This window comes from Microcaecilia unicolor, chromosome 1 (assembly GCF_901765095.1).
Source record: "Microcaecilia unicolor chromosome 1, aMicUni1.1, whole genome shotgun sequence".
Classification (NCBI taxonomy): Eukaryota; Metazoa; Chordata; class Amphibia; order Gymnophiona; family Siphonopidae; genus Microcaecilia; species Microcaecilia unicolor.
In genome coordinates this window covers 768,268,533-768,288,090 of record NC_044031.1, presented here as the reverse complement: position 1 = coordinate 768,288,090, position 19,558 = coordinate 768,268,533, and the positions used below count along the sequence as shown (strand labels likewise).

Below are 19,558 nucleotides of genomic sequence, written 5' to 3'. Positions count from 1 at the left end.
ACCAACTACAGCGGCTGACCTAACCCCTCCTGGGCATTAGTCCCTGGAGACTATCCTCAGTGCAAGAGGATATTGCATCCCCTGGTGGGCAGGTCCTGGCTACAGGATTACTTCCTACTTCACCAGGGTGATGCTCTCCTTTTAGGAGATCTCCCTCCTCCAAGGCAGCACAGGGGCTGCCAGGCTGGAGGTGGGACTTCTCTACAAATGTCCCTGTAGGTCTCCTCTATGTACCTCTCTGTTTACCTCTGCATCTCCAAAGTCTGCTACTCTACCCTTAAGAGACCGGACTCATTCTATGAGAGCTAAGAACTGTTTGCACTGAGCACACACCAGCTCGGAGAGCACATAGTAACATAGTAGATGACGGCAGAAAAAGACCTGCATGGTCCATTCAGTCTGCCCAACAAGATAAACACATATGTGCTACTTTTTGTGTATACCTTACCTTGATTTGTACTTGTCCTTTTCAGGGCACAGACCGTGTAAGTCTGCCCAGCACTATCCCCGCCTCCCGCCACCGGCTGTGCCACCCAATCTCAGCTAAGCTCCTTAGGATCTATTCCTTCTGAACAGGATTCTTTATGTTTATCCCAAACGTGCTTGAATTCTGTTACCATTTTCATTTCCACCACCTCCCGCGGGAGGGCATTCCAAGCATCCACAACTCTCTCCGTGAAAAAATACTTCCTGACATTTTTCTTGAGTCTGCCCCCCTTCAATCTCATTTCATGTCCTCTCGTTCTTCGCATCTCCGGAAAAGGTTTGTTTGCGGATTAATACTTTTCAAATATTTGAACGTCTGTATCATATCACCCGTTTCTCCTTTCTTCCAGAGTATACATGTTCAGGTCATCAAGTCTCTCCTCATACGTCTTGTACCACAATTCCCTTACCATTCTCGTACCCACTCGTACCACATGTTGACACTCAATGCAAAAGACTGGAGAGCACCCTTAGTTGCTGGACTACAATCTGCATATTAGTTCTGTAGATTTTATTAATTAAAACTTAAGATACTAGGAATATTTTAGACTAAAGTACATAAGAATAGCCATACTGGGTCAGACCAATGGTCTATCTAGCCCAGCATCCTGCTTCCAAAAGTAACTAATCCAGTTCACAAGTACCTGGCAGAGGCCCAAATAGTAGCAACATTCCATGCTACCAATCCCAGAGCAAGCAGTTACTTCCCCATGTCTGTCTCAGTAGCAGACTATGGACTTTTCCTCCAGGCACTTGTCCAAGCCTTTTTTAAACCCAGATACACTAACCACTATTATCACATCCTCTGGCAATGAATTCCAAAGCTTAACTATTCATTCAGTGAAAAGATATTTCCTCCTACTTGTTTTAAAAGTATTTCAATGTAATTTCATTGAGTGTCCCACAGTCTTTGTACTCTTTAAGAGGGTAACACCTGCCCCAAGGGAAACAGCATGGGAGCCACATGGTCTGGTGACAAGATGGCCACCATTGCCACTGAAATCGGCTCCTTAGCACACTGTGATCTCCTTTGTAGGGGTGTTGTGATTTGTTCCTCCAGCTCATGGAGCCAGACGGCATTGGAATAGCACTACTCCCACCACAGTGGGAGCTGGCTGTGGTACTCACATGCTGGTTCCCACAACTACCACATTGTCATCCAATCAGCATTGCAACCTCAGAAGTACTTGTCCGAGCTAAAGCACCAGAATTCTCACTGCACATGGGCTTGCCTGAACTGCCCTATTTCACTGAATCAGTTGTGCACAGTCTAGGTTTTTTTTTAAGGGACACTGGTAGACAGCACCCAGGAGTGGAGGGGAGACATGAAGATAAATACTCACCCCACTGGCAAGGAAGCCCACAGACCAACCTGAGGGCCACAGAAGAAAAAAACACTACGTGCTCAACTGGGGAAGGCCAGTGGACTGTTCTCTAGAAGCACAGGCTACAAACTCAACCTCAGACTTCAGCCCATAGACTACAGCCTAGGGAGCAGGGCTGTGGAGTCGGAAGCAATTTTGGGTACATTGAGTCGGAGTTGGAGTCGGCAAAAAATGTACCGACTCCGACTCCTCATACGTTTGAATAAAGTACTTCTCTGCTGTTAATAAAGCTTAGTACCTAGTTGTTTCACTAGTGTGTAGTCCAGCTGAACTATTTTGCTGGAGAGCTTCCCTCTGCTCAGTCTCCCTTTGCATTTACTGACCTGCTGTAGAGCACCTCCTCTCTGACCCCACAGTGAACTTAAGCTCCAAGAGAAGATCATTCAGCACACACAGATAAGGCAGCAGAGAGACTCCACCCAACTTCCTCTCTCTCTGCAAGAAGAGCTTTATATTTTAGTGGAAGCGGCACACCATTCACAAACAGTGTTGCCAGGTGGGCGGTTTTACCGCCCAATTGGGCGGTTTTCCGCGACCCGCCGCAGGAAATTTTTGCCCGCGGCGGGTTGCGTTTTTTTGGGCTTCTTTTTTTTCTTTTGGGCGGTTTTCAGGTGGTTTTTTCGGCCGCGGGGGCGGGGTTAGTGACGTTTTGGGTGGGGTTAGTGACGTTCTGGGCGGGGCCCATGACGGGGGAGGCGGGGCCGATGACGGCGGGGTTGATGACGGCAGGGGCGGGGGTGATGACGCAGGGGTGGGGGTGTCAGGGGCGGGGTTTGAGTTTGGGCGGGTTTTGGGCTGGATTTAGGCTGGTTTGGGTGGGAAAAAATTTTTCCACCTGGCAACCCTGTTCACAATGGCAAAAAGAATGTCAGGAAACATGACAAAGTCTGCTGTTTATGAACACTTTACAATATCAACAGATGGGAAACATTATGTATGTCAATGTATTATAGAAGATGATGATGGTGAAAAAGCATGTGATGCAAAAATTAGCAGTTTCAGTGGTTATGAAAAAAATGCACCTACAAGAGCATCAAATTTAAAAAGACACTTGCAGAGTTTCCATCCTAAAGTGTTAGAAGCTGTGAATGAGAAATATAGCAATGATCTACTTCAGGGTCAATAAAAGATCAGAAATCTACTGGAGGCCAGACATAACTATCAAGATTTTTCACAGCTGACAAAGTTACTATAACAATGACACCAGAAAAATTCAAAAACCACATCATTGAAATGGTAGTAAAGAATAGTATACCACTATCTTTTTTTTCACAACCAGCCTTTTTAGGCTTAAATGGAGAAATGGCTAAAAAGCTTGGAGTTTCTCTGGAAGGAGAAAGTATAAGGAAACTTATACTTGAAGAGGTCAAATGTAAGAAGGAAGAACTAAGAAAAAGTCTGAAGGGATGTTTTGTCTTTATTAAAATAGATGCATGTACACGTCACAGAGTCAATTATTTTGCAATTAATGTTAGATTTGCTGATGAAAACAAAAAAACAATAACCCGGACATTAGGAGTAAAGGACACTCAGGCACATCATACCAGTGAGTATCTGCAGAAGTTAGTGGAAGGTGTTTTAGAAGATTTTGAAATTAAAAAGGAACACATTCTATGTATTTTAACTGATAATGCTTCAAATATGTTAAGCACAATTGAAAAAATGAAGGAAGTTGATGAAGAAAGCAGCATACAAATATCAGATGACAGTTCTGCAATTTGTTTTTAATTACCCCTCTCTAGACCTCCGCAAGACCCTTGCCCATGGAGTTGGAGAGAGGGTTTCAGAAGGCACAGAATAAGTCTCTTAAATATGACCTCTGTTTTCTGGCTCCTAATTCCTAAGGGCATCTTAGTGCATCTATTCTCCCACATACTGAGTTAATGAGTGGGAGTTTTCTTGCTTACATAGGTATTATAGAGGATAATTTATCTGTGTAGGTGTATTAGGAGAAAGAAAGTACGTAGCCAAGAAATAGACACAAACAAGGGAGATAGGTGATAACATTTATTTCAATCTTACCCAATTACAATTTCAATCAGTCTGGTACTCTCATCAGTCAAAGTGTCACAACAATCGACCGTAGTTCTGCCCTCTGGGTAGAGTTGGGGAAAGTTCCAAATCCCACCCAGATTTGCAAATCTTAAATAGTATCTGCTGTCCAAACAATTCAATAGGGACTCAAAATTTTTTTCATCTGTGAATCATACTTTCACAGTTTGCTTAACCGCAGATCAGGTGCCCATCTTCTCCCTCCTTTCACCTATTTCTTCATAACTCATTTCCTGAGTTGTAAACATCTTTCCTAACATAGAGAGAATAGTATTCATATCTCATGATCCTGGATGCCATCTTAACAACACCAGACTCCATTTTCTGAACCAAACTTCTTACAATTTTTGCCATTAGTTCCTCCATCTTGGCCCTTACACTATATTTGAATGTCACACTAGATCCTAATAAGGCTTACCAAGCGGTCCTGCAGGCACTCAGCTACAAGGCCATCATCAAATTTTCAGGCCTAGTCAGTGCTTTTCAGCAGCTTAGGCTATAGAACTCGGCCCACCACTATTCCAGTGGGTGGGTTTCAAATTGGGACACATATTAACAAATTCAAGAAAGCTGTGAAAGTTTGGATGATATTGCTGAAGAAGCATCTAAGCTTATTACCATTCAACATATGCATTGTGCTGTTCATACTCTGCAACTAGCAATAAGAGATGGATTGAAGGATCGTCATGCGGCTACACTAATTAGCAAGTTGAGGCAAGTAGCTGTTGCAGCCAGGATCCCTAAAACAGATGCTATTCTGAAGAGACGTGCTGGAAAAGGAACCATTTTGGATTAAGCAACGCGCTGGGGAAGCACTTACTTGATGATAAAGCATTTGCTTGAACTAAAAGACTTTCTTGAAGAACTGGACAATGTAAATGTTTCATTAAAAGAAAACCAGTGGGCTCAAGTTACAGAATTAGAAAGGCTACTTTCTTACCCTTTTGCTGTTACCAAGAAGCTGCAATATGAAGATTTAACACCAGGTAAATTCTTCTTGGAATGGAAGGGCTTGATATATAACCTTAACAAAAGTGGGGGGTTAATTGCTGATGGCATTGTATCTTCAATGAGGAAAAGAGAGGAGCTCTTGCTGGATAATCAAATTCTCTTAGCTGCTATTTATGTTGATCCAATGAGCCGAATTTTGTTGAGCAGTGACCAAATTGCTACAGGAAAACAGGCACTCTATGACATAGCAGTTCACATGAAAGGGTTGCTACCTGAAACTCATAAACCACTGGATGAAGCTAAAGCTATAAATACTGGTGGTAATGGTAACTCAGGTTCATCCTCTTCAAATGAAGAAGAGAATTTTCAAGCCTATTTGGACAAAATGGAAGCTTCAAAAGCAAAGCGATGTCGGTTAAGCATGGAAAAGCAACCTGTAAATGTCCATATAAAGAAATTCACGCAAGAGTTTTTTAAAGGATTAAAAGAAGTGGAAAAGTTTGACCGCTCATCAAAACTGACTATAGAAGAAGCCATCATTGTTTATCCAGAGATTGTCAGTGATGCAGCTAGAACCGTAACAGCAATGCCACCCGTCAGTGTTGAAAGACTGTTTTCAGCACTGAAAATAATCAAATCAGATTTAAGGGCTTCTATGAAGGAGGATCTGGCAGAAGCAATTCTGTTTCTAAGAACAATATATTAGTTAATTTTGGATTATGTTTAACAGCTATTCTACAGCTATATATGCCAAGTTTAAATAATATATAACTTGTTTTAGGTTTTCCAAATATTTTTGGTTTATGTAGGTTAACTTTGATTTTGTTGGGCAGACTGGATGGACCGTGCAGGTCTTTTTCTGCCGTCATCTACTATGTTACTATGTTCTAATATCCAAAGGATGTTGTTCTAGAATTTCCAAAGGATGTGGTTGTTCCAGATTTTTATACTTGCTAATGCTATGATGACTTTATACTTCATAAAAAACAATAAACATAACCTTGTTTTTTTATGTGTGTTTTTTTGTTTAAACTTTAGGATTAATGAATATTTATAGTTTCTTTAATAAATAAAATAAAAAGTCACAATGACATAGATTTTAAACCCAAACATTAACATGCAGCCTTGCATGCTGCACTCTTTCAGTCAACATGCAAAAAAAATACATATTAAAAACTGAGGAGTCGGAGTCAGTCGGAGGTACCATAAACTGAGGAGTCGGAGTCAGAGTCGAAGGATTTTTGTACCGACTCCACAGCCCTGCTAGGGAGTCAGGCCTATCCTAATATCTTACTACACTAGTCTACTACTGAAGAAATTCTGTGCAAATGTTTTGAAAATTCTGCACAAAATATACAAGTTTTGTATTGCTTATTTGTAGTGTTTTTATACAGAATTTCGTCGGTCATAAGGCCTGAAATTCCCTCCTGTCTTCTCAGTTCCATCTCTCACTAACTCCCTGAAACACACCTAATTCTGTCTGCCCCAAACTCTTTTTCCCACATACAATACCCCCCCCCTCTCATTCTTCCTCCCCACACACACACACTTACCTCTTCTCCCCACGCAAACACCCCCAGCTTCCTCACCCTCTCCAAGGCACACCCTCAAGTTTGATCTCCCCCTATACCAGTGGCACATTGTTTGTTCTCACACCACAACCACAACAAAGCTTTCTCTGCTGCCTCTCCCATCCCCATGGTACATTCTCGACTTTCTCTGTCCCCTCCCAAAATCCCCATGGCACACTCAGATTTCTCTGCTTCCCCACCCCCCCAAATCTCCATGGCACACTCACCTTGCTCTGCCTCCCCCTCCTAGCCACCATGGCAACTCATCTTGCTCTACCCCCACTCTCCCAATGGTAATGATGACACAATCACCTTGCACTACCCCCACCCTCCCCAAGGCACATTCAGCTGACATCAGTTGTTCTCTCCCTCGCTAGTGCAGGAATTGCATGGCAGGAGGAGGAGGAGGAAATGAAATGTTGCACAATGGGTGTCTGCCAGCTTAGACCCAACTGGTCTCCCTACAGCCCTGCGGTTCACATGAGGAGTCTGGTCTAAGCCAGTAGATGAGAAAGAAATGACTCAATGTGCAGTTCACTTCCTCCTTCAACTCCTCTGCCAGCTTAGACCCAACTGCTTCTGCGAACTGCACGGGTCTCCCTACAGCCCTGCAGTTCATATGAACAGTTTGGTCTAAGCCAGTAGAGGACAAGGAAGTGACTCAATGTGCAAGTCACTTCCTCCTCCTCTTCCTGCCATGCAATCACTGCGGGGAAAGGGGAGAAATGCCAGCACGTGACAGAATTATGCATGGCAAATGCGTAATTCTGTGCATTCTGTGGGTGTGCGGAATTTTATGCAAATTCTATGCTACGTAGTTGTGCAAAAGTTCCCAAAGAGTAACTAGTCCAGCCTGTACCGCCTACTGAAGACAGAAATACTGAGGTGTTCCAAACTGCACCACTCTTTATATTAGTACATCATTAAATATTCAAATTTCTCTGCATCCCATCTGCTGGTACAAGGACTCAATCCATTGCTTTAGACTGGTATAGCAAAATGATAAGATATTCATTTTAAAGAGCACAGCTTTCAAATGGCAATGAATCTGAGCTACTGACAGACTTAAGAATAGAGAGCTCATTGTCACACAACCAATTCCTCCTTAATAAACAAGGAGAACTGATCAGAATGACCTAGGGCCTAATGTACAGAACTCTGGTGTTGTAGGAAACGGCGCCAGAACAACGGCTGAATACCAAACAAACAAAACCCAGTTGGTTCTGTAACCAAAAAAATCCTTGAAGTCCAGTGAACCCCCCCCCCCCCCCACGACAAAAAAAAAAACTGTGGCCATGGTGCTCTAGTGAGCCCCCCCAGACCCTTCCACATACCTCTTGTTGGCAACAGGAGGAATGCCTACTCCCTCCTTCCTCTGGGCCTACCCTTGTGGAAATGGCGACATCCAGCCCCTGCCCATTGCATCCTGGGAGTCCACTGGACCACCAGGGATTTCTTTGGTTGCAGGGGAAGGGTCTGGGGGTAGGCACTGACAGGGAAATTTGACAATATTAACAACTAGTTTCTGGTTGTTAAGGCAGGGGTTTTGAGTGAGCTGTTTCCCTATGCACTGCAAGCTAATGAGGTCATTTTAATACTTGCGAGCTCATTACCACTGGACTTTCGATCACTGCTTCCATGCAAGGTAAAGCAGTGGCCAAAAGCCTCTGTGCATTGCATGAACAATGTTTCATTTAGACTGGCTAAAAGTAGCCTAAATGAAAATTCAAGGTCAGTTTGCCTTGAGCATCAGGAAATCCAAGCACAATGCCGAGATCAGGAAATGGCTTTCATTATTGCCTTGTTATTGATCAGTACCTCATTTATATGTACTGCATGAGAAATAAAATATGAAGATGTAATTATTATAGTACCTACACAACATTATATACTATCTTAAATGTTTGGGGTTTTGGGGGGCAAATGTTTCCTTTGCTTAATGACTTAAGGAGTGGAGGAGTAGCCTAATGGTTAGTGCAGTGGGCTTTGATCCCGATTACCTGGGTTTGATTGCCAGTACAGCTCCTTGAAACCTTGGGCACTTACTACTACTACTACTATAAATCATTTGTATAGCGCTACCAGTCATACGCAGCGCTTCACAATTTAACATGAAGAAAGACAGTCCCTGCTCAAAAGAGCTTACAATCTGAATCCTCCATTGCCCCAGGTACAAAAAACAACTTAGACTGTGAGCCCTCTAGAGACAGAGAAAGTACCTGTATATAATGTGTACAGCACTGCTTACATCTAGCAGCGCTATAGAAATGATTAGTAGTAGTAGTAGTAGCAGTCAATCATGGAACTTTACAACTCTTGGTAGGAAAGAGAGACTTTCTGAGGGGTGCCAAGTTACCCATTTCCAGGACAGACACTTTTTGGTCCGTCCTAGTTTTGAAGTTTCGTTTCATCCAAACCAGCGTGATATATATTTGTAGACCTTGTACTGCACAATCTGATGTGTAGGGATAGGGATTGTCAGAAATTCTGGACTGGCTGAAAATCTCCCTCTAGGAACCGGGTATCTTTGCACCCAATCACCCTATGCAACGGAGGGCGCCTCTAATTTAAAAAAAAGAATTACAAAGAGAAAGGTAAAATTATGTATAATCATACCTGATAATTTTCTTTCCATTAATCATAGCTGATCAATCCATAGACTGGTGGGTTGTGTCCATCTACCAGCAGGTGGAGATAGAGAGCAAACTTTTGCCTCCCTATATGTGGTCATGTGCTGCCGGAAACTCCTCAGTATGTCGATATCAAAGCTCCATCCGCAGGACTCAGCACTTAGAGAATTACACCCCGAAGGGACACTCTGCCCAGCTCACCACCGCCGAAACGGGGGGAGGGGAATTAACCCAGCTCATCCCCACACAAGTGGGGGAGGGGAATCCGTCCAGCTCATCCCCGCGGAGCGGGGGAGGGACACCACACCCGCCGATGCGGGGGGATCTGGCTTATCCTGCAACCGCAACCGCGGGAGGAGCTGACTGACCCTAACACCGCCGAAGCGGGAGGGGTACAAAGCTGCCCTACAGCCGCACGAAGCGGGAGGGAGTGCCGGCAGAATTTTAAGTCTCAATCCAGCCCCGTAAAACGGAGGGGAGAGGAATGCAGCAGCTCACTGTAACACAAACTCGTCTTAACTCTTGAAGAATCCAAGTGAAAAAACTTGAACACGAAGTCTTTCTGAAGTAACTGAAGACTAAACTTGAACCTGAAATGCAACCAGAATAAAAACAGTACAGATATCTGGGAGGGGCTATGGATTGATCAGCTATGATTAATGGAAAGAAAATTATCAGGTATGATTATACATAATTTTACCTTCCATATCATCAAGCTGATCAATCCATAGACTTGTGGGATGTACCGAAGCAGTACTCACCCAGGGCGGGACATTGAAATCCCTGACCTCAACACTGAAGCTCCAAACCGGGCCTCCGCCCATGCAGCCACAGTCAAACGGTAATGCTTGGAGAATGTATGAGCCGAAGCCCAAGTTGCCGCCTTGCATATCTCTTCCAAGGAGACGGATCCGGCCTCTGCCATCGAGGCCGCCTGAGCTCTCGTGGAGTGAGCCTTCAGCTGGATAGGCGGCACCTTCCCCGCGGCCACATAAGCCGCTGCAATGGCTTCCTTGACCCATCTTGCCACTGTAGGCTTAGCAGCCTGCAGACCCTTACGAGGACCTGCAAACAGGACAAACAGATGATCCGATTTCCGGAAATCATTGGTCACTTCCAAGTATCTGATGATGACTCGTCTCACATCCAGATATTTAAGAGCAGAGTACTCCTCTGGGTAGTCCTCCCTACGAAAGGAAGGGAGACAGAGCTGCTGATTCACATGGAAGCGAGAAACAATCTTGGGCAGGAAGGAGGGCACTGTGCGAATAGTCACTCCTGCCTCAGTGAACTGCAGAAAAGGCTCTCGACATGAGAGCGCCTGGAGCTCGGAAACTCTTCTGGCTGAAGTGATAGCCACCAAAAAGACTGCTTTCAACGTCAGGTCTTTCAGAGATGCCCTCGACAAGGGTTCAAAAGGCGGCTTCTGCAATGCTCTTAGTACCAGGTTGAGATTCCACGCAGGCACCACTGAGTGCAGAGGAGGGCGCAGGTGATTAACTCCCTTGAGAAAGCGCACCACATCTGGCTGCGAAGCCAGGGAAGCACCCTTCAGGCGGCCCCTGAAGCAAGCCAGAGCCGCTACCTGGACTTTAAGGGAACTGAGCGACAGGCCTTTCTCCAGACCTTCTTGCAGGAACGCCAACACTGAAGAAATTGGAGCAGTGAAGGGAGAAAGTGAGCCTGCTTCACACCACGCTGCAAAGATACGCCAAACCCTGGCGTAAGCAGTAGAAGTAGAGCGCTTCCTCGCTCTCAGCATAGTGGCGATGACCTTGTCTGAGAAGCCCTTCTTCCTCAGACGCTGCCGCTCAATAGCCAGGCCGTAAGACCAAAGGGGGAGGGATCCTCCATCACCACGGGACCCTGATGTAACAGGCCCTGCTCCACTGACAGCCGCAGAGGATCGTCGACTGAGAGCCTGATCAAGTCCGCATACCAGGGACGCCTGGGCCAATCCGGACCCACCAGGATTACCCTGCCGGGATGCTTTGCCACCCGGTCTAGCACCCTGCCCAACATGGGCCAGGGCGGGAACACATAGAGAAGCTCTTGTGTCGGCCACTGTTGGAGAAGAGCATCTACTCCCAGGGATCGAGGGTCCCGTCCTCTGCTGAAAAGCGCGGCACTTGGCAATTGGCCGATGACGCCATCAGATCTAGGCTCGGCTGGCCCCAGCGCTTCGTGATGTCCAAGAACGCCTGAGCAGATAGCTGCCACTCTCCGGGCTCCAAGGTATGGCGACTGAGAAAGTCCGCCTTGACATTCATGACTCCGGCAATGTGGGCCGCTGAAAGCTGCTCCAGGTTCACTTCCGCCCACTGGCAAAGATTCATAGCCTCCTTGGCTAGAGGGGCGCTCTTGGTACCTCCCTGGCGGTTGACATAGGCCACAGCCGTGGCATTGTCCGACAGGACCCGTACAGGCTTCAACACCAGTACCGGGATGAACTCCAAAAGCGCCAACCGAATGGCTCTGAGTTCCAGGAGGTTGATGGACCACTTTGCCTCTGCAGGAGACCAGAGCCCCTGCGCTGTCCTTCCCAAGCAGTGGGCTCCCCAGCCCGACAACGAGGCGTCCGTCGTGACGACAATCCACTCTGGGGTCACCAGAGGCATTCCCGCAGACAACTTGTCTGTCTGCATCCACCAGCTCAGCGCCTTGCGCACTGCTGGGTCCAAGGGAAGGCGCACAGCATAATCCTCCGACATCGGAGTCCAGCGCTGCAGCAAAGAGTGTTGAAGTGGTCTCATATGAGCCCTGGCCCAGGGCACAACTTCCATCGTGGCCGTCATAGAGCCCAACAGCTGCACATAGTCCCAAGCCCGAAGGGGAGAGGCTACTAGGAACTGGTCCACCTGAGCCTGAAGTTTGACAATCCGATTGTCTGGCAGGAACACTCTGCCCACTTGGGTGTCGAATCGAACTCCCAGGTACTCCAGGGACTGAGTCGGGCGCAGCTGGCTCTTCTCCCAGTTGATGATCCATCCCAGGGAGCTCAAAAGAGCAACTACCCGGTCCACAGCTTTGCCGCACTCTGCATAAGAGGGGGCTCGGATCAACCAGTCGTCCAGATAAGGATGGACTTGTACCCCTTCCTTTCGTAGGAAGGCCGCGATGACCACCATTACTTTGGAAAAGGTCCGCGGAGCAGTAGCCAACCCGAAAGGGAGGGCTCTGAACTGGAAGTGTCGTCCCAGGACTGCAAAACGCAGAAAGCGTTGATGAGGAGGCCAGATGGGAATATGCAGGTACGCTTCCTTGAAGTCCAAGGATGCCAGGAACTCTCCTGCCTTCACTGCCGCTATAACAGAGCGGAGAGTCTCCATGCGAAAGTGCCGCACTTTCAAGGCCCGATTGACCCCTTTGAGGTCGAGGATAGGCCGGACAGAACCTCCTTTCTTTGGTACCACAAAGTAAATGGAGTAACGTCCCTTGCCAAGCTGACTTTCTGGCACAGGAACGACCGCGCCCAGGCGGATCAGATTGTCCAAGGTCTACTGCACTGCCACAGCTTTGACCGGAGACTTGCAGGGAGAGAGTACAAACCCGTCTTTTAAGGGTCGGCAGAACTCTAGTTTGTAGCCGTCTCTGATGACTTCCAGCACCCACGCGTCTGAAGTTATTGTGGTCCACTCGCCCAGAAACGAGGACAGCCGTCCTCCAATCTGCACTGGGGCGTGGACCAAGACCCCGTCATTGGGTACGAGACCCTGGGGGAGGACCGGAGGGAGCACCTCCGGGACGGCGGTCTCTGCGAAAGGAATGCTGCTTGGGGGAGAAATTCCTCTTGAAGGAAGAGGGGGCAGAGCCCGACTTGCCCGGGCGGTACCGACGGACTTCCTGCAACCGTCCTCTGGAGGTACCGGGACGAGTACTAGCCCGAGCCCTGACCTCTGGTAATTTCTTGCCCTTAGACGTGCCGAGATCGGTCACGATTTTGTCCAGCTCGACCCCAAAGAGCAGCTTGCCTTTAAAAGGCAATCTAGCCAGGCGGGATTTAGAGGCGTGGTCAGCAGACCAATGTTTCAGCCAAAGCCACCGCCGCGCAGAGATTGTCTGAGCCATGCCTTTAGCTGAGGCCCTCAAGACATCATACAGCAAGTCTGCCAAATAGGCTAAGCCCGATTCCAGGGCCGGCCAATCAGCCCTCAAGGAATGATCCGAGGGGGAAGCCCGCTGCACCATAGTCAGGCACGCCCTGGCCACATAGGAGCCGCAAACTGAGGCCTGCAAACTTAAAGCAGACGCCTCAAAGGACGACCTTAAGGCCGCCTCCAATCTTCTGTCTTGGGCGTCCTTTAGGGCCGTGCCACCTTCCACCGGCAACGCCGTTTTCTTAGTCACCGCAGTGATTAAAGAATCCACGGTAGGCCACAGATAGGCCTCACGTTCACTTTCAGGCAAAGGATAGAGGCGGGACATAGCCCTAGCCACTTTAAGGCTCGCTTCTGGGACATCCCATTGAGCCGAAATTAAGGTGTGCATGGCATCATGCACGTGGAAGGTTCTAGGCGGGCGCTTCGTCCCCAGCATAATGGCAGAGCCAACAGGGGCTGAGGGAGAGACGTCCTCCGGAGAGGAAATCTTCAAAGTGTCCATGGCCTGTAACAACAGGTTGGGCAAATCCTCTGGGCTAAAAAGCCGCGCTGCAGAGGGGTCATCCGCTCCATCCGAGCGGGGATCCGTCTCCTCCAAGGAATCCGCAAAGGACCGTTGGGAGACCTCAGACACGCTGCCCTCATCTACATCGGAGAAGACAAATTCCTCCAAGGCCTGGGAATCAACCCGAGGGCGTTTACCTCTGGGAACCTCAACCTCTTTACCAGACGAGGGAGCAGGGGCAGCGTTATGCATGAGGAAGGCCTGATGCAGCAGCAAAACAAACTCAGGGGAGAAACCCCCCAGACTGTGCACTTCCGCAGTCTGGGCAACAGCCCTAGACGCACCCTCAACCGGCGCTCGCAATAGCGGGGGAGAGACATGCTGCGCATCCAAAATGGCATCCGGCGCGAAACTCCGCGAAGGAGCCGCGCGGGAAGAACGGCTGTTAACTTTAGCCGCTTCTGTGCCGTCGCCCAAATTAAGGGCGTTCATGGCATTAATGTCTCCAACCTCAAGGGCGGCCCAAGAAGCCGTCCGAGCCGCGTGGCCGGCCAAGATGGCGGAGGCGAGGAGCGGGGGATGGGCGTTTATGGCGGGAAAAACCGCCACGCCGGAGGAAGGACCGGGACATTCATCGGTCACGAAACTGTCACCCAACAAGGGCGAATCAGGCTTGAAGACCCCCGCATCCCCTCTAGAAGCGCTCAAGCGACCCGGGGAGCGACCCTTTGCGCCCTCGCCCTCCGACGCCATATGCCACGAGGAGAAGAATCGGGGAACCCCCTGCCCGCTATAAAAAGGTAAAAATTACCTGCTGTCCGCTCCGAGTTGTAACGACCTGGTGTCCCAGTGAGTAGCTGCAATAGACGCTTAAATAAACGTCGAAATAAACGCCTTTAAGGACGTTCAAAATTTTTTTTTTTTTTAACGGAGCCAGCGGGAGGGGGGAGAAAAGGAGGGACCTGGCACCACCAGGTTTGCACTTGCTCAAAAGAGCCATCAACCCCAGGCACTCAACAAAACCTAAAAATTAGGCTTGGAGGCCTAGCCAGAGCTGCTGCTGTGTGTGACCACCACCTGCTGAGATAGAGAACATACTGAGGAGTTTCCGGCAGCACATGACCACATATAGGGAGGCAAAAGTTTGCTCTCTATCTCCACCTGCTGGTAGATGGACACAACCCACCAGTCTATGGATTGATCAGCTTGATGATATGGAATGCCTATTTACTGAACCCTATCTATAAAGTGAAGGAAGAGGAGGAGGGAGTTATCTTAATGGATGTGTACTTACAGGTTGATCTAATTCTGGTTTTACCCCACTGCATCTAAGGACGTTTAGTCCAAACCAGTGGCGTAGCCAAGGGTGGGCCCTGGCCTACCCACTTTGGGCCCAGGCCCACCCAGTAGGATTCCAAACCCCACCAGTTGAAAACTCCCAAAAACTGTTCCTCCTGCATATCTTAGAAATAGCAGATCTTCACCTGCAGCAAGCAGTGACAGATATATACTGCTCGCACCAACCCCACAGCCTTCCCTCTGACGTATTCCTGCGTATGCGGAAACAGGAAGTTGCATCAGTGGGAAGGCTGTGGGGCCAACATGAGCGGTGTGTATTAGTTGCTGTTTGCTGCCAGTGAAAATCTGCTATTTAAAAGGTATGCGGGAGAGGGGGGATGTTTGAGAGACCATACGGCATGCAGGTGATCGAAGATGAGACCAAATCACCTGTGGGACGGGGCAGGGTTCTTCTGCCCACCTAAAATTGGGTGTCTGGCTACGCCCCTGGTCCAGACCCATCAGAACTGGAATGGAAGTGCATTGTAGGGCAAAACCAGAAGAGCTGACCTAGGTTGCGTGGGGACTCTACGATTGTAGTACTAGTACTACTACTATTTAGCATTTCTATAGCGCTACAAGGTGTACGCAGCGCTGCACAAACATAGAAGAAAGACAGTCCCTGCTCAAAGAGCTTACAATCCAATAGACAAAAAAAAAAAGTAATCAAATCAATTAATGTGAACGGGAAGGAAGAGAGGAGGGTAGGTGGAGGCGAGTGGTTACTAGTCAAAAGCAATGTTAAAGAGGTGGCCTTTCAGTCTAGATTTAAAGGTGGCCAAGGATGGGGCAAGACGTAGGGGCTCAGGAAGTAGTAACCAATCATTAGGGAAAAGGGTTTTTTTTTTTTTTAAGTATTTTAACTATTCGTTATATCTTCCATGTAACACTATGTAGCATAAACTAAACAAATATATTTGGTGGTGTGGAGATAAGAACAAATTCTAAATACAAAAACTTCCACCCAATACAAAATTACAATAGTATATGGGGAAAAGCCTCAAAGAGCTCCCAGATCCAATATCGAACTGTCGGAGCTAAAACAGACCAACTGGTCTTCTCTTCATCATAGGCAAAAACCCCTTTTAGGTAGCCCTAGAAAAATTTCTTTTGGGACCGCAGTGAATTTTCTAAATTTTTTAGTTTTTTAGAAGATAAGAATTTTTTTTAAAGAAAAAGCGTGTTATATTGCAATGCACTTAGCTTTTTATTGCTTGATATTCAGTATTGCTACTGCTTCATGCTGCGCTGTTCCCTGTTGGGTTACCCTGAGCCGACGTTGGCCAGCGTTTCGCTGCTTGTTCAAGGTCTCGGGTAATTACTTCAGGGGCGGCCTTCCTCAGCTCTCAAGCTCCCATTCCATGGAGCTGAGGAAGGCCGCCTCTTATCTTATCTTCTAAAAAACTAAAAAAATTTAGAAAATTCACTGCGGTCCCAGAAGAAATTTTTCTAGGGCTACCTAAAAGGGGTTTTTGCCTATGATGAAGAGAAGACCAGTTGGTCTGTTTTAGCTCCAACAGTTCGATATTGGCTCTGGGAGCTCTTTCCCCATATACTATTGTAATTTTGTATTGGGTGGAAGTTTTTGTATTTAGAATTTGACACTATTTAGCATAAACATGAAGGGCTAAAGATTTTTGTTTTAATGCTTAGATATTGTACAACAGAAGTTGCCACAGGCTGATCTTCGTTGTGCCGTTTCAGGGCCTCACGGCAGAACTTGGAATACGGCGAGGAGACTAGGCCTCTCCCTTCCCTGGCTCCAACCATCCCACCGCCCTGCCAAGCAAGACACTTACTAGTAGCCCTGGCCCGCGTACAGCGCGGCAAAGTAAGAACAGAGCCCAGGCAGAGAAGGGCCGCTAGGCGCATCCTTCCTCCCGCCGCGCCCTCGCCCAGGGTTTCAAATCAACCGCAACCGACCGTTGGCTACAACCGCCTATGCCGTCGCAGGCCGCAGCGCGCGCACTCCACTCTCTCTCTCTCTCCCGCTTTGGTTCTTCTTCGCCCCGTCCAAACGTTGCGACGGGAAGCGTCACAGGCCACAGCGCGTGCCATGCACGCGGCAGGCAGAACTACTCCTGGGCTGACGCGACAGGAGGATGCGTCACAGGCCACAGCGCGTGCAAAGAACTCCTGGGCTCACGTGCCGGCCCCCACCCCGACTGGAAGCCCTCACAGACAGTCCGCGCGCGGCAGGTGGGTCGCGTCGCGTCACGTGCGTCCTTCAGTTCACACTTTTTCTCTCTCTCTCTCCCGCCTTTTCTGGAGCGGGCGGGGAGAAATGGAACGTGACGACCGGAAGCTCTCGCAGACAGCGCGGCAAGAGGACGTTGGGAGGCAGCTTAGAATTCAGTGATGGCGGCCGAGTCATATGTGATCTCCAGGCCAGCTGAGGGAGAAGAGGAAAGGGAAAAGGCATATGTTGAGGCCGCATTACACGGGACCGCGGATTATGCCACAAACCTATAGTGAGTCACCGTCTTGGTAGGAACTTCTGCTTAAAAGGTTAATCTTTTTTTTTAATTATTATTTCAAATATAATTCATAAACAATCATTCTCAAGCCAAAGCTTACACAGAAAACTACATATTACTAGCATAATTAATATAAAGAACAAAACAAAAGGAGAAAAGGAAAAAAATATGACTATGTATATACCCTCAAGTCCTCATTTTGGATCCAAGATTTCCAATTGTGGAGTAAAAAGAAGAAAAAAAGGAACATTTTCCAAAGTAATTAAAAAACCTGGCTAACATTGAAGTGTCATATTTTAAGAGCTCTAATAAATGTCAATAAACTTTAACACTCTCTCAACCCTAAAGAACATTTAGTTACAAAGAATTCTGTAAGCGGGGATGGCTAAAAAATATATATTTAACTGATTGGAATCTGACTATACAGTGAACATCTTTTTATGTAACTGTACTGACTCTCATGAGAAAGGTAAAGTTATGTATCATACCTGATAATTTTCTTTCCCTTAATCATAGCCGATCAATCCATAGACTGGTGGGTTGTGTCCATCTACCAGCAGGTGGAGATACACTACTAACCTTGGTAAAATATCTTAATTATCGGTCAAATCTAGCTAATATCCTTAATTACTAATGACCTATTCTTCTATTATCAAAGTTCTCAAAAAACATTTTATTAAATACAGTATCCCATTAAATTTAACACACATCTAAACATACTTATATTATCATCTGTGATACTCTATATGCTATTTTTCACAAACATAAAACGTCATCAGAGTCACATGACTTATCTGTCTTCATCACTGACGACGAAATGTTCCATATAGTTCATGAAAAAATCTTTAAATAGTCCGTTGGTAACTACAATCACAGGCAAAGTGAAGTCTATAATGTAGTATAGTCCACAGAGTAGGTCTCAACAAATGAGTAACTCCACTCTAACCGAATTCTTCAATCGGATTTTCTTCACAATGATGTACAAATTTAAACTTAAACAAAAGCATCCATAGATCTCAACACAGGCCGTGTTTCAAAACTTCATCAGGAGATCCTATTATACAAACATAAAACAACACTCAACATAACAAAATTCATACATTCTATTACAAAAAGGTTTTTACTACAAAATCTTACCAGCGACATTTAGAACACTGAGTTCAAAACCGGAAATCCTTTCTGAGAATTCACGTCATCGTGATAGATTGAACGATCTAACTTTACTTCAACCACCACTCTTATACAGACATCAACAGAGCCCAATCAACCTCTTTATTCAGGCCATATGGGTGCACAGTCCTCCAATTGAAAATAAATCGCTGCTCTCTACGAATCAATTCACATTCCACATTACCATAACCCCCCTGCATATTATTAATGATCACAAACCTCAAATCATCAACTGAATGATTATATTGTAACCAATGGCTGACCAGTGGTGTCTCCACTTTCTGCAATCGAATATTGCTCAAATGTTGAGCAATACGTAATTTAATTTTCCTTGTGGTTTCACCTATATACCAAAGTTGACAGGGACAACATATTGCATACACTACATTTTGTGTATTGCAGTCTGTATTAGATCGCAATATAAAATATCTATTTAAAGATGATACCCAAATACGATTAGTGCATAAAGCATATCTGCAGTACACACAAGCATTACAACAAGTATGTCCCCCTCCTTCCTGATATTTAACAAATTGATCAAATTTCTTTTTTGACAGAATTTCACCTAAATTCCTCTCACGATTGCAAGCGAATCTTGGTTTAATCAATAAACTATGATGGAGAGATAATACCGACCAGTGTTTAAGAATAATATCTTGTATATCTCGTGTTTGCTTATAGAACGGAAGAATGCAATTAACTTGTGAGCCCTGTGTGTTAACATTTCGTCGTCAGTGATGAAGACAGATAAGTCATGTGACTCTGATGACGTTTTATGTTTGTGAAAAATAGCATATAGAGTATCACAGATGATAATATAAGTATGTTTAGATGTGTGTTAAATTTAATGGGATACTGTATTTAATAAAATGTTTTTTGAGAACTTTGATAAT

At 46.4% G+C, this 19,558-nt stretch overlaps 1 protein-coding gene across 1 annotated transcript in view; it reads right to left on the bottom strand.

Annotated features, from left to right (window-relative positions):
• Positions 1 to 16,872, bottom strand: part of LOC115460700 — a 177,464-nt gene extending 160,592 nt beyond the window's left edge. The window contains exon 1 of the mRNA XM_030190469.1: positions 16,818 to 16,872. The gene's annotated coding sequence lies outside the window, so the exon portion shown is untranslated. The remainder of the gene's footprint in view (positions 1 to 16,817) is intronic.
• Positions 16,873 to 19,558: the final 2,686 nt, after the last annotated feature.